Raw genomic sequence first — 12,201 nt, 5'->3', positions numbered from 1 at the left:
CAGCATAAACCAACATGCTACCTGAGGACTTTTTCTGTGACTAGTCCCTCATGTTTTCTTCTAATATTTGTGTCTGTTACTCTTGAGAGTAGGAAGGGTAGACGTGCTTTCTCAATGTATATGCATTCCTGACACTTCACTGCATTCTACTCCTAGCCAGAATTTCTGATTTTTAATGTTTACATCTCCTGCCTACAGCTCTTTTATCGAGCATTTACAGAGTTATGTATAATAGGGAAACAGCATGCATGGACTCTTCTTTTGGCCATCACTGACCAACTTTCTTGAGTTTCTTGAGAGACTAACAGATTACCTAATTTCCCTTCTCCAAGGTAGAGAATCTTCCCTTCCCCTCCTTTTCCATGTTCAGTTCTACATTCAAACTGTATCTCCCCATTTCTGGATAGCCTGCCTGGACCTTGTCCCCAATATAAAACATGGATTCAAAGTTAAACCTAATTTCTTTTTAAAGAGTCAGAGGGAAAAAAAAAAAGAGTAAGAGGACCTTAAATTATCTGGGCATACCCCAAATTACAGTATTTGCTTTTTATTCCCTGCAGCAAATGAGAGCTAAGATGCCCTCCAGGTTGTCCTTTTGGTTGTAATTGTACTTTGATAATACCTTGTCTCACAGCCTGCTTCTGGGGTGTAATCTCTTCTGGCTGCTGTCTGACTTCTGGATTGATGTGGGATTCCCTTCTGTATGCTGTAATTACCATTAATGAATAAAGAAACTGCTTTGGACCTATAGCAGTGCAGAACTTAGCTAGGCAGGGAAAACTAAACTGAATGCTGAGAGAAAGAAAGGCAGAGTTAGAGAGAAGCCATGGAACCACTGCCAGAGACAGACAAGCTAAAACCTTGCTGGTAGGCCATAAGCCTTGTGGTGAAATATAAAATAATGGAAATGAGTGTAACATGAACGGGCCTGCTTGTTGTTGGGGTTTTTGTCCTGCCCGTTACCCCATAAGTGTTTAGCCCCAATGAAAATCACACATAGGTCTCCATAAATTATAAGCTGATTGGCGCATTAGCTCTAGCCTCTCATTGACTAACTCTTGATTAATTCATTTTTTGATCTATGTTAGCCATGTGGCTCAGTACCTTTTTCAGTGGGGCAGATCACATTCTGCTCCTTCGGTGGTCTAGACAGGAGTGGGAGGAATCAACTTCCTCCTTCTCAGAATTCTCCTGTTCTCATTACATCATTTTTACTTCCTGTCTGGTTTTTCCACCTATATTTCCTGACTAGCCAATCAGGGTTTATTTATAACATGATTGACAGAATACAGACAATTCTCCCGCACCAAATGTGTTAATTCTAGATGTAAGAGCTAGCTAGCAATACACTTGAGCTATTGGCCAAACAGTATTACAAATAATACAGTTTCTGTGTGAATATTCCTGGAGTCTGGGAGGCTAGGAAACAAACAAGTGGTCTCCTTACAATGCTGGATTTCTCTCCTAAAACATGAACTCTTTCTTCTGTATATTGTATATTCCCTTCTAAACAAAGTCCTAATTCTAAAATCTTTTGTGTAGTCTTTGTTTCCATTTCATGTCAAGTTGATATCATGCCCTGTTAGACTTTCACTTTCAGCTGCCTTTTTATACATTGAGAAAGCACTTTACTTGGTTATAGCTGCTGATTACTTTTACTTATCTTCCTCCTTTCACAGCGACCATCTGGGATGGTGTTCTGATGAGCCTAATCAAAAAGGTATCTTTCAAGTCTTAAGGAAACTAAACAAGATCCTACCCTCCCTTGCTCTTCATACTTCTTTGTTGAAAAGATGGTCTGTCCGTGATGGTGATTAAGAAAATCAAATCCTTTCTGATAGCCTTGTCTTCTTTTTTATCATTGTGTATATGTGTGTGCACATGTGCACCACACCACAGATATACTGGTAAGATGTCAATATGAAAATTCCATTAGTTTTCTTCTACCAAGTGGGCCCAGAGGAAAGAACCCAGGTCATCAGGTCTACTCAGCAGGATACCTGCTGAGATATCTCACTGACCCAACTATTTCAGTTAAGTTCATAAACGATTTATGCTGATCTATTTTATGATATTAAGAAAAAAGTAAAATTTAACCAATAAATCAAAGGAAAAATGGCACAAGAGGATATGAGTATATGGGTGTGGTAATAAAGACCTTTATATGGGAAATAAGATTTTATCATAAGTCAAACTAAGTAGGCTTTTCCAAAGTTGAAATGCAGACAAAAAAAGAACAAACCAGAAAACTAATGCGTGTCACAATAGCTATAAGAAAATCCCAGAAAGTGACATATAAACCCTGAAACTTAAGATGGTGTACATAACATGATTGGACATTGTTTCATTTGTAAGATGACAGTTCACAATACTGACAATAATAAAATCTTTTTCTTTAGACATTGCCCTACCGTTAGTAACATTTCTAAGAGCTGATAGATAATTTAAAACTTGCACTTTGAAATTTTGTTAAAATTTCTTAAAACCAAATAAAAAAAACCTTCTTCAGAGAAGAAAAAAAAAGAATAAAACCTTTTATGTTTCATCAAGATAATTACTAATATTTTCTCCTATGTTTATCAGGATTATAACTTCCTAAATAGCCGAATCTTCACAAAGTTGGGATCTATTTTTAAATATGCTTGGTTTTGTCTAAGTTTTGTGTAAATGTTACATAGAAATTTAAACTGAAGTCTGTTACTTCCTTTTTCAGACTGAAGACCTGTCTTCCTGGATATACAAGAACTAAACCTTGGGGGCCTAAAACAATGAGAACTGAAATGGGTAGAAAAGTAGCTGTATGGTGGCCTCTGCTCACTGAGGTCACCCAGGACACACTGGATGACTGGAGCTTTCCTAAGTGCCCTATAACTCTGCTGTACTCCCTGTCCCCTTGATGAGAGAAGCCATTGTACAGTAACAATTTATAACTATGCAATAAAGAGCATAATTAGAAGTGAAAATGTGAAGCTACATGACTAGTTAGACCATGGCCTGTCCCAACAAATCGCAAACTTCAGTAAGATAAATTTCTTTGAAACATTGTAAGTAATCCCTAAAAAGTCTTCCCTTATTTTAACAGTAAAGGGGTTAATTTTGAGCCACTAATACAGTATTAATATGGAAGCATAAAACAATTACATTCATCATTTCCCAAACAGTATTTTCCTCTCAACCTGGTACTCAGATGCCTGGTACTCCTAAAGACCTCCAGAGATTCTAACCAGATCTTAAGAACGTCAATAGCCACCATACTTTAGGATATTGCCAACAGGGCCTGCTTAGCTGGTATAAAACCTTGCTTTCCAAAGCATTATCAAAGGGAGATACAAGATACCTGTTTAGCCACTTCCTCTCATAGTGGGATTAGGCATTGCAGCAAGCATGGGCTCTGGAGCAGATGGACTCAGATTAACCTAGCTTTTATGCTTATTATAACTCGGTGGTTGGATTTGCTATGGGACTAGACCTCCTCTCCATGGCCACCAATGCCTTTCAAGCCCAGACAGATTTTGTTGGTGCAGTAGTATTCCAAAATCACTATGTTTTCCACACGGTTATGGCACCCCAACAGGTACCTGCCTTTTCTGGGAAAAAAGAATGCAGCACCTGTGATAATCAACCAGGGGTAGTAAGAGATGCAAGTAAATGGCTAAGAGATTTAAGAAAGAACTCTGAAAGATTCCCATAGAGAAGCATATGGAGCTGTCTTCCCTGCTTACTACAACATGTAGGCTGCTAATAGCACAGTCTTCTGTTCCTTTCAGCTCTGGCTTCCTTATCTTTTAGTGTGATTGACATCTTCTGGGTTTTAGGCCATTCTTCTCCAGATGGTAGTGTCTCAAGAATATTAAGCATTATCATCAGCATAAGTATTTGTCTCTGCAACTGAAGACCTCTTGATCACAATAATAATAATCTCACCATCTAGCCTTGACTTCTTTGTATTCGCTACTCTGTGTCTTCTCCAAATGCCTCCTGAACTTTCTGAGACTTCAATTCTGAACACCAAATGTGGATAATCAATGCTAACCATGTTCAGCCCTCTGCACGCTTCTACTCAGTTGTGAAGCTACTCCCGAGGATATGTCCTTTCCCACTGTCAGTGATTTGTACCTGGTGGTCTGTTGGGAAAATGTACACACACAAGACAGGGAATAAAGCAAATCTCCATATTTTATAGTCAAGTCACAATCATGTAATGCTTGAGTATTTTGACACGGATACTTGGAGCCTAAGTCTCTTGGCTGATGTTGTTTTCCATGAAGGCCATGCCAGTAGAAAACCACATGCTGTAAAATTTCCTATCACTGGGGCCTCCTTTATGCCATTTCTCATGTTACTCACTTATCAGACATCCTATTTCTAGAGCAAAGAATGGGGCTTTGTCAAATGTTTCTCCAGGTTATGTGAGGCTCTGACTTCAATACTCAGAAAACATGTGTGCCCTCCCTGCCACACACATTTTTGTTACCTGTTGATGGATGCTGCTTCTTGCCAGGATGCTGTTTATAAATGGGCTTCCTAAATAAATAAATGAAGGCCTAATTACCCTGACAGTTCCTGCAATACATAGATAATGTGTTCAGTAAAACATTAGTTATGATTAACAATCTAGGGAAGAGTCATGGGAAGAATGTAGACAAGGATCATTGCAAATATCATATATTTACCAAAAGTAAATTTTCAGTTGTTATTAGTGTCTAGTAGGGCAAGGTATAGCTGCAAATCTCTACTTTACTCAATGTGGAGGAACTTTAGAGTAACTCACAGCCAGATCCAAACATCTGTGGGGATTTGGATGAAAGAACAAGCAAAATTTGGAGAAATCATGATGTAGATACTTTCTTAAAAAAAAAAAAAACAGAAAAAATTATTAAATACATTCCTATTTCTCTGATAAATACGACTTAATTGTTTGAATCTGCCACTACCAAAATTAGGAAATTAATGCAATATACAACCTTCTAAAATCAATATAACCTAAGAATGTCAAGATATTTACCTTATACATAATACCATAACTGGTTTTGTACAAATGAAGATTTATTAAATCCTAAAAAATTAGTAAATGTTCACATGGCTGCAATTCCATAAGAAAGATCTCTGACCCTAATTTCTAAACTTCAGACAATGATTGGAACATTTGTTCACATTTTCTGAAACACTAGACTCTAGTAGAAGAGAACACTGTAGCCAGCATACTCACTTTACTGAATCACTTGCTGAATCAAAGAATTACCCAATTTCCAATTTTATGTAAACATAACTAACAATGAAGAAAAGTGATTGCTGATGCCTTCAGGAAAGTTCAGACAGCAGAAACACAATGAGCTGATGTAAATTAGGTTTGGAATTTTAGGCAATACGAAACCGTTTTCTTGTAAATTATTCTCCTAATCTTATGGGTATTAATATAATATTTTGTGGTATATCATGTCAAAGAAAATTGTGAATTAAGCAATGTTTTCTTATTAACTTTCAAAATGTCTTCACTATATCTAACTCAAAACAATATGTGGAAATCTTTTTTTTTTTTTTCTGGTCTCTAGGAAAAAAATGCCTTGGGCCAGCCATTGTAAGTTTTTTCATATAGTTAATCAACAGTAGTGAAACTTAGCTTGATACAACAATTTAAGCAGAAGAATTTGTTTGAATTGAGAAGAAATATTTGCATATTATGTAAAAAGAAATGTTCTGTCAATTATTGTTTTTTTTTTACTTATGTGCATGTATATGCCTGCAAGATTTTATTTGCTCCATGTGTGTTCAGGTGCCCACAGAGACAAAATAGGATGTCAGGACCACTGGGTTTGAAGTTATAGACAGTTTTGAGATACCTGATGTAGATGCTGTAAACTGAACCCAGGTATTCGCAAGAGCAGTAAGTAAGCACTCTTAACCAATGAGCCATCTCGCTATCCCCATGTAAACTACATATGGGAAACCAAGCTTTGAAACTAATTTAAAGTGTGTGTGTGTGTGTGTGTGTGTGTGTGTGCATACACATATTACACATACGGAAGACAGAGGAAGTCTTGAGTTTTCTTACACCCCAGCCAGTTCTGGCTTTGTTCTTTGAGTCAGAATCTCTGTTGTGGTCTGACATTCACTAGTTAGACCAGGCATCTGACTAGCAAACGTTCTAATTTTGAAAGAACAGTACTGAACTACAATCCCTGAAGGTTTATGTGGATTCTAAAGATCAAACTCAGGTCTTCATGTTTGGGCAACATGTTTTACTGACAAGCTGATTTCCAAACCCCAGTCACAAAAGCTTAATAATCAAATAGAGCTCCAAGATAGAAATCATGCTGATGTGTTTTTTTTTATCTAGAAATTTCATTAATTGCTAAATTTAATCATGTCTTTTAGATTTTCTTACAGAAAATTTTAGAATTCATAATTGAAATACAGAAAAAGTTCAACTTTCAAAATGTTGAAAGAATATAAAATTATTTTCCTGTTATATTAGTTGGTAAGTCTGTATTTCAGTTTATCTTTGACTTTTTTTCTAAAAAATTTAACCCTCAAATAGAGTATTTTATGTCTAGCAAATGAAACCGTGAGCTGTCTGGACAAGATTGTTTTCTTCTTCTTCTTCTTCTTCTTCTTCTTCTTCTTCTTCTTCTTCTTCTTCTTCTTCTTCTTCTTCTTCTTCTTCTTCTGTTTTTCATAAATTCTAAAATATGTAATAATAATTCTTAATAATGTTTCCCCATATAAATCACTGGAAGCATTTTTGGTAAATCTCTTTGAGAATCTAACTTTGCATGTATATATAGAATTACATTTTTGTAATTTCAGGTTTTGGCTTTTGAGAATTTCTCTCATTAATACAAATACTTGTATCGTGTCCACTGTCATCTCATCATCTCCTTCTAACTCCTCCCATCCACTTCCTTCTCAGATTCACAGTTGCTTCTTTACTTTTATTTTTATACACACACACACACACACACACACACACACACATAACTAACACCTACTGAATTCATTTGTTTATAAACTTAATAATATCTAATACTAAAGTCCTGTGGGGGGAAAAAGACAGTTTTTCTGTATGTGGCCACATGTGTTGCAATAATTCTAACCACATAATAGGTTGGAAACTGCTGTCCAAGACACAAATGAGTCAGAAGGCAGAAAATAAACAATGTGATCCCCCAGACTAATTCTATGATAGTCTTCTTCTTCTTAAACAATATCCCTTCAATTAGTACAGTTGACAACCACTGACTGAAAAATATCCACGAGAAAACATAAACTTTCCTCATCTTCCCCAAACTTTCAAAATCCGGTGTTTTTTTTTTTTACTTTATCCAAAGTTTTAAATTTTTATGTATTAAATTACACAAAATAGGCAACTGCATGTCATCTGTAGGCTTTCACATACTTACTGCACAAAGGACTCTCTATACAAATGTGTTTTGTGCTTACCATGAAAGGTTCATGTGAGAGGATACTTCCATAAGTTTCAGAACTTATAGGACATGCAGTCATCTACATTCTTTTTCAATCAGTGAATAAACAAATCTGAAACACATGCAGGACTAGGTGATGGTTCAGATAATAAACTGTTGGAGAAGAAAGAATTGACACCCAAGTTCAAATAAATGGTTGCCATTAGCATTCCTGTAATCCTAATACTGGGGATGTGGAAACAGGAGAATCACTGGGTTCAATAGCCTGTCAGTCCACGTAAATCTGTGAATTTTGGGTAAAAATTAGAACGGTCAGCAATTGAGAAAGATACTTAATGTTAACCCCTGACCTTCAAATATACACACACGTGCCAATCCATAACCCCACAAGAGCACTTACACACACATGTCACACATATTCATGTATGTCCATGTGCATGCACACACATTTGCATACGCAAACAGACAAGAACTGATACAATTTTTCATTTAAAATTAATGCCATATAATGAAAAACATATAACTAACTACAACTTTCAGAAAGTTACTGGAAGAAGTCAAGTATTTCGTAACTTCCTCTCGGTATAATCATGAATATTCATCCTAGTATATTCATTTCACTGTCTGGCACTATGATAAAGAGTTCTCAATTAGCATTCTTACAAAGTACAGCACATTACTGGAAGCTGAAATAAATGTTGAACTCCTTTAATCTTTGTAAAATCTGTTTTTTGATTTCTTGCCTATTCCTTTTACTGCCCATCAAGACAGCCAAAGTCATAAACTCAATGAAAACAATGAGAAAATTAAGTCAGCAAATACAAAGAGTCACCAGAAATGATTGCCAGGAAGAATAATGAGAATTTTCCAACACACTATTGAACGGTATTCCCAGAACACCAAAGAGGAAGAGGTGACCATAATATACAGGAGCCATCATGTAAAATGACTTCAATTTTGTGTCTTACTCTTGAACCAGAAAGAATAATTAAAAAGCATGATTAACAAGTAAATTATAGAAGCTTTGTTGCAAATCAGGAATGTAAAATGAGGGGGAAATTATATGAAAATAGCAAAATGTTTTATTTTTTAAAGGTATAGTTAATTAACTTCATTTTAATCAATACCAATAGAGTACAAATTAGGGCATAATAGCTACTGAATCCTGAATGTTTTCTGAAAATATATTATTTTAATAAACAAAAGACTGAAGATGATTGCCTAAATCTCATTATACCCAGCAATTGCCAAATGTTTGTAAATCAATTGTAAAAAGTTTATAAGTATTTTGTACTTTATATGAGAGAATATGTATCCTTTTTTCCTTGTTACCAATAAAAATACTAAAATTATTAAGAACACGATTTGTTCTTTGAAAACAGTTTATTTCATAATCTCTGTTTTTTTAAGATTTTTGTATACTTGCTTAATTTTATAGATTTCTATATAAAATCTCTTGTATGTTAAGTCAATAAATATTAAAGATATGGTGCCATTTTGAATAACTTTACTCATAAAAAAGCTCCAAAATGGCTTTAAATGAATAAATAGGTGCGAAATAGTCTCAGATAAACAGAAAGTACTGATAGTGCCATAAAATGAAAATGTTCTGGAAATTTAAAATAAGTTAAATAAATTTCAAAACTAGTTGTATCCCTAGAAAAAAAATGAACAGATGTATTTAAATCTACCATGGCAATCAATTGTTTTCTCTACTTAAGGAATGTAAATGTCAGAAAAGTTGGATTGCTGTTGTAATAACAGAGATTGATGCAATATTTTCATGGAAATTCACTACTATAAGAAGTGAAGGAAAGTGATGTCCAGCACTGAGAGGAGATGGGCAAGTTAGGAATTGAATGTCTGAGAGGAGGTAGCTAGGAGGTGTCTGTGATGGTCTAGCTTCTGTCAACTGAATGGGACTTATATTTAGGAGACATAACTCTCTCTCTACATCAATGTTCCCATCAAAGTTTTACTGAGGAAAGTAAACTGACCCAGAATGTGATGACATCATGACATGGGTTGGAGGATAAGACTGAAAAAAGGTAGAAAGCAAAGGAATCATCAGCATTCATTTCTTCTGCTTCCTGGTAATGGATGCAGCATGACCACTTGCCTTATCTTTTCCATACCAAACCCCAGGATGATAAATGCCTCAAACCATGAGCCAAAATACATGCCTTTTCTCTAAGGTGACTTGTTAGACATACTTTGTCTCAATACTAATATAACTAATACTTTGTATTCCCTTTTTCTTTTCCGAGACAGGATTTCTCTGTCGTTTGGAGCCTGTCCTGGAACTAGCTCTTTAGACCAGGCTGGCTTCGAATTTACAGAGATCCACCTGCCTCTGCCTCTTGAGTACTCGGATTAAAGGTGTGCACCATCATGGCCTGGCTCTGTATTTTCTACTTAACTGTGTTTCCTGATAGTGCTGAAGTATACAGTTTATGAGGTGGCTCCAACATTGATTAAAAAAAATAACTACTTTTTATTTGAGGGTATTGCTAATACACAATTAATTTACATTTTGTGACTGAACAATAGGAATAGGTGGAATTCCTAACTAGTAGGGTGAGGAATGTCAATTATGAATAAAAACTGTTATAGTCATCACTTAAGAGAAGAAAGCCTGACCTGCAAAGAAACCATAAAACAAAGTTTGTGAGAAGAAAAGCATGAATCATGGATGATTTAAAACAAGTTGAAGTCAAATGCCCCAATTGAATAATTATTCATGATATGGAATCAATTACTGAATTTAGAATCTGCTTGATATACACTCTGAATGGGATACATATATGTGAAAATTCAAAACTGAATACCACTAAGGAGAAAAAATATGTGATATTTGTCTTTCTTGGTCTGGGTTACTTAACCCAGTATGATTGTTTCCAGTTTCATTCTCTTCTATGAAAATTTTATTTTAATAGCTTAGTTATATGCATGAACTTGTCTTTTGCATTCATTTCTTTACTACATCTGAATCATTTTTCAGAAGAGCTAACCAATAAACATTTGTCCAGTAGTTTCAGGAGTCATTTTACAACTGTTTTATTTTTCATAGGAAACTTCTTTTGAGATAAAGCCCAGGCTGGCCCAAAACTTACTATGTAGACCAGGCTGGCCTGAAACTTACTATGTAGACTGGAATGGCCACAAAGTCATGGAATCCATCTTTTTTCATCTCTCCAGTATTGGAATTAAGATGTATGACACCATACCTAGCTAATTTTTTTTTCTAGCAGTTTTTCACTGAAGAGTATACATCCTATATGAACTGCCCAGTTTCTGTCTGTTGACTATATATACTCAGTCATCAGGTGATCCAGAGTTTTAATACAAAAGTAAAATTAATCATCATTGAAAAACAGAGTGTGGTGAGATGAATAAAGGTGAATTGGCACTATCATACAGCGTAGGTCTCAGGAATTGCTATTCTGTAAGATGTGAGCTATGGATTGGAATGTCTTAGTTGGCTGAAATCTTGTCTTCTGACTCACAGACTTTGGAGAAAGTATTCCACCCTGAGGACTGTGAGATACAACAAAACCCTGGTTGGATGTTGGATGGAGCTGTTGAGAGGTAGAAACTAAGAAGATGTAGGTAATCTCTCTCTTTTTCTCTCTCTTTCTCTTCTTTCTCTTCCATAGATTCAATTACACTTTGGGAAACTCAAAAAGGATGTATGAAATGATGGAGTAAAGACTTCTGCTGTAAATCTTCCTGCATAAAAGCAATGTGAAATCTGACAAAAAAACAAAAAACAAAAAACAATTGTCGTCATCAACGTTTTAAGAAGTCTTGCCACTGGAAAAAGTGCTTATAAAACTGTCCAATATAAAATAAAATGGCTAAACTTTGGCAAGGACAGGAGGAACCCTGACATTTACTGCAATGTGTATGACATAAACTTCTGCTTTCTCTAACTCTATAATAGCCTCATAAAAAAACAAACAAACTGGCCATTGAGTGATTACTCAGATATTGGCAGCACTGTCGACATCAGTGAAGATGTGGATCTCTGCCAAGTGCCCCCATCACAAGTTTATCATTTTACATATCTCCTCCCTTGCTGGGCAAAGCCTATTTTCAGTAGTTTGTTTCATTTTAATTTGATTTTTGTGCTGGCTGTGGTGGTTAGCCTTACGAGTGTAATATCCCAAGGGAGATTCCATTGGAGAATTTAAGTTTTCATTTGTGAGCTATTATCTGTTGGAGTTAGCTTCTGGATTAGGGATGGGGCTTGTGCCTACTTCCCCTCTAAGTACTGGGACTCCATTAAGCCCAGACCTGTGTAAGCTCTGTGCATACTTCTACAGCCTCTGTGAGTTTATATGTGGATTGGTTCTGCTTTGTTCAGAAGGCCTTGTTTTCTTTACATGCTACATGCCCTTAAGCTCTTACGGGCTTTCTGCCTCCTCTTCTGCAGGTGTCTGAGTCCTGAGGAAGACATCCCTTTTAGGAACAAGATTCCCAGATCTCTCAATCTCTGCACATTGAGAAGCTCTAGGTCTCTCTATTTGTTCCCATCTGTAACAGGAGGAAGATTCTCTGATAATGGTTGAGCAAGACACTAGTATAGTAAAATATCATTAGTAGTTATTTTATTGTTATGTTCCTTTAGCAGAACAATAGAATTTGGTTTCCCCCTAGGTCTCTGGTACATGTAGTCTCAGGTTATTGGCAGCTGTAACAATGTCAAGTTTGCATTTCATCTTATAGTGTGGGCCTTATTTGCAACCAGCTATTGGTTGGTTGTTCCCACAAGCTT

The sequence above is a fragment of the Chionomys nivalis genome, chromosome 2 (assembly GCF_950005125.1).
Source record: "Chionomys nivalis chromosome 2, mChiNiv1.1, whole genome shotgun sequence".
Classification (NCBI taxonomy): domain Eukaryota; kingdom Metazoa; phylum Chordata; class Mammalia; order Rodentia; family Cricetidae; genus Chionomys; species Chionomys nivalis.
Note: the sequence above shows the minus strand (reverse complement) of the source record.